At 53.3% G+C, this 3,877-nt stretch overlaps 1 long non-coding RNA gene across 1 annotated transcript; it reads right to left on the reverse strand.

Moving 5' to 3' along the window:
• Window positions 1-425: 425 nt before the first annotated feature.
• Window positions 426-3,741, reverse strand: LOC116535290. Its single transcript, XR_004262141.1, has 3 exons — window positions 3,340-3,741; window positions 2,964-3,133; window positions 426-2,754 (listed from the first exon to the last, which is right to left on the reverse strand). It is a non-coding gene; the product is annotated as an uncharacterized LOC116535290 (long non-coding RNA).
• Between the last annotated feature and the right edge of the window lie 136 nt (window positions 3,742-3,877).

The raw sequence follows: 3,877 nt of genomic DNA on the forward strand, positions 1-3,877 counted from the left end.
CTTTGGGCCTTGTTGTTACCTACCTCATGGCCACATTCTCAGCCCTTCTGTGTGCCTCTATACATTGGCCCATCATATGAACTACAAGGACCCAGAGGATGCAAACAATGAGCTCCTATGTTAATGCCTGGACTGAACCATATAGGCCATTTCAAAAGAACATGTGAACTGTGTTGCCATGTTTTCATGATAACAAGCATTAGGAATTTGGGTTTGTTTTAACATCCGTTGTTCTGTATCTGGAATCTGATGTAAAATGCCTCAGGAAAGTTAGAAAGACGAAGAAGGCAGGAATGGTTAGAGAAGGGAAAGAAGAGAGGAAATAGTTTATAATATATGGACATATTAGTTTTAGCGCCTCCTACTTACATCCCCCAAGAAGTGCACAGAACTTTCTGCTGTGGAAGCCACTCAGAGATCATGACTCTGATCACAACCCACCTTTAATTAAAAGTGAAGTTGTATGGGTCAGCCAGCAGATGGCAAACCGAGGAATCAAGCAACATATGACTAAGGTCAAACATTAGCTAGTATCATTTCATAAATGAAGCGGCCTCTTTCCTAAAGCTTTCGCCAAGTATCATTTGCAAATGTTCCAGTTGGGTGTGAGGCCACCCTATCTCATCATCTTGTCTTCATCACCTACCCTCCTCTTTCAAAGGCAGTATGATCAGACACAGTGGGTGGGGGGCTGGCCCTACCAAGTACCACCTGGCCCTGGATGCTGCTGCAGCTCAGGGCATTCAAGAGCCCACCAGGGCAAGCCCGCGCTGTACCTTCTTTCTCTGGGTTGTCAGTGGCAGGCCATTCTGCTTACACCCACCAAGTGAGGGTGGTACACTGGGCAAATCAAGTTTCTGGTAGAAGCACGGGAACATCTGGCCCCAACACGCTTCTCTCCCTCTGCCTACCCCATAGTAATCCTCAGAACCTAGAGACCTAACGACATCTCTCCAAACTTCATTCTACAGTCAAGAACAAGAATTGGAAACATTATCACAAGTCAGGAGACTGAGACAAGTCAGGAGACTGCTTAAGGTTACTACCCATATGTTCAGATAGGCAAGGACAGGAGCATGCCGGAGGTACCAGCCACTGATCCGTGGAAGGCTGCTCCTGAGCTGCACTGGGCTGGATCTTATATTTGTGTGCCTGTTGTCTAGAAACACTCCTGCCCCATCAGAAGTACAGGAAGGTTTGTCAGATGACTTGCTGGCCTCATGAGTGAATCAATGAATTCTTCTCTGTAAGAGAACCACGGTTTGCCTTTTTAAAATGCTGACAGTGCAACACAAGTGAGGACACTCAGCTGCTGCACCCAGCATGCAGCCCACATTCCTTCAGTGGGCCTTTAGGAGTTGGACCCAACCTAGTTTCCCAGCCTCTTCTCCCACGACTTCACTCTACAAATGGATCTGGTCCAGCCACAAACCTTCTCTGGGCTCCCTGAATGTACCTAACTCTTACAGGCTGTCACTCCCCCATTTTCCACCTAACAAAACCCTTTCGGCCTTCAAGACGCCACTCGAACACCCCCTCCTCTGAGAAGCCTCCCCCAGTCCCTTGCCCAGAGTGAGCAGTCCCTCCCTCTTCCCATTCACCTAATTCCTTCTGCCTGTCAGATGCCCCCTTATAAGTAACAAAGGCATGAGCGTGCACCTACCCTCAAGGAGCCTCTTCCAGGAGGGGGCCGGGCTCTGATCTGCTTTTTGACATGATACTTTGTGCCGAGATCTGCCCTCTCCTGCCAGGCTGTGCTCACACCAATACCAACAGGTCACGAGGCGCCCTGCCAGCAAAGCTTCGTGCCCCTGAGAGTTGTCTAATGCACACGCAAGCTCAAAGCAGCTCTCGGGTGGCCTGTTGCAGGGCACAGCACAGTTCTGGCTGTGCAAAGACAGATGCTGGGCCCTTCCCTGTGCTGCTCAGCATATACCCGCTATCCAGAGCACCTTTCCTTGGCATTAATTCATCCAGTCAGTTAAGATGGATTGCACGGCCTGCTGTGTGCCAGGTACCATGTGGACCCCACCACCCATGCCCAATGCAGGTCCCTCTAATGGGCAACCCTTGCTCCACACCTCCCTCTTGGGCTGCTCGAGACTGTCAGGTCTGGCCCAACCTGCTCTCCAGCCCTGCTTCCTTCCTGTCCCTTTCCTGAGTGCAAGTTAGCCCTGGTAAACCTCTGGCCCTGCCAACTCCCTCTCACGGTCTGCTTCCTAAAGGACCCAATCTGAGACAGTGGGTTCCAGAGTGGTCCAAGACAGCAAGTTGTAAGATGGAGTCTTGGTACAGGATCACCCTGCAACTGCCCAGGAGGCAACGAGGTTCCCATCTTTGGGCATAGGTGGCATGCAGGTGGCTCCAGGCACAAAATGGCAGCCTAGTTGCTAGATCTTTGGTGTTAGAGCTTTTGATGGGACGGGTAGCTTGTGAAGAGGAAGTTCCTGGCAGGTGAGGAGACCCAGGCAGGACGGACGTCTGGAAATGGAAACTCAGGGAGTGGATGGTGGTGACTACGTTGCCCGGATGACGCACACGGGGTTAATGAGAGGCCAAGGGCAATCAACAAACGTCTAAAAATTAAGCAGAAGCACTGGAGTCGTCCTGGTGGTTTACAAAGTAGCCCCCGATCCAGGCAATGGGCGAGCAGCAAAATCTGAAGAACAAACCCAGGACTTGCTAAGGTGGCTGAACTCCAAAGACAGCTGAACGCTCAACCAAGGCAGGTCTATCATGCCAACGACACAGGCCCTGTTGGGGAAAGCTGCGTGCCTGATACATGGAACAGGGACATCTAGGAGAAGGTCTCTGAATATCTAATCTCCCCAGATGCCCTTGAAACTTCTGAGTCTGCAGCATCAGCCCAGCAAGAGCCAGTGCAGGCACCCTACCCTGAAGGAGAAATAAATCCCACAAGAATGTTCCCCACAGGTGTCCTCCCTCCCAGGGGTGGCCCTCACCTTATCACTGGCTGCCAGGTAGGTGACCGACAGTCCCAGTTTGCTGAGGAACTTGCAGTGCTAACACCCAGAGAGTCCCGTGGAAGCTGGAGGAATCGGTGAGCCGACGGCCAGACCCGTGACCAGAGGGAAGCTGCAGCACAGAGCTGCACGGGCAGGATGTGCCAGTCCTGGTAAGGGGCAAAGGGATGACATCCCTGAGGAGCTGCAGGATCAGCACGCACCTGCAGCGGCCGGGGGTGTCCCTGCGGGATGGGACCCAGATGCAGCTCAACCTGTGGGGGCTGGAAACGAAGACTAGGTCAGGGACTTGGAGACACTCTGCTGCTAAACACAACCCAATGCCCCGGCAGGCAGCCGAAGGGATGGGGCAAACCTGTGGATGGCATGGGATGGGCAACAGCGATGGTCCATGCCTGAGTGATGGTGAAAGGCCCGGACTGTCAGTGCAGACGGTGAAGGAAGGGGTTCAACGGCTGAGCAACGTGAGCTTGCTGGATCTGGACAGAAGAGGTGAGGCCAGAAGACACCTCGGAGGATCATGTTTCAGGAGAGGGCCCTGAGGACACATGCTTCAGCAAGGGCACCGGGAATGTGCTGGAGAGAGGGTGCCAGCCTTCCTCAGAGGTTCAGCGTGGGGATCCCCTGCAGGCCAGGGCGGACCACAGGAGAGTGTCTCGCAGAACGGGGTGCACCAAGAACTGGAGGCTGATAAGGGTGCTATAGTCTCCTCCTCTTCCACCTCCTCTCCTCCCGTCTTCCTCCCCTCCTAATTCTCTCTTCCTCCTGTCCACCTCCTGTCCTCCTTTCTTCCTCCTCCTCCTCCCCACCTCGGGCTCTCCTTCTCCTCCCCTCCTCCTCAACCTCCTCTCACTCTTTCCCTCTGGGCTGCTCTCCTTCTGCCCTTCCTCTGT

The sequence above is a fragment of the Sapajus apella genome, unplaced genomic scaffold, assembly GCF_009761245.1.
Source record: "Sapajus apella isolate SASKATOON/1434 unplaced genomic scaffold, GSC_monkey_1.0 scaffold93, whole genome shotgun sequence".
NCBI lineage: Eukaryota > Metazoa > Chordata > Mammalia > Primates > Cebidae > Sapajus > Sapajus apella.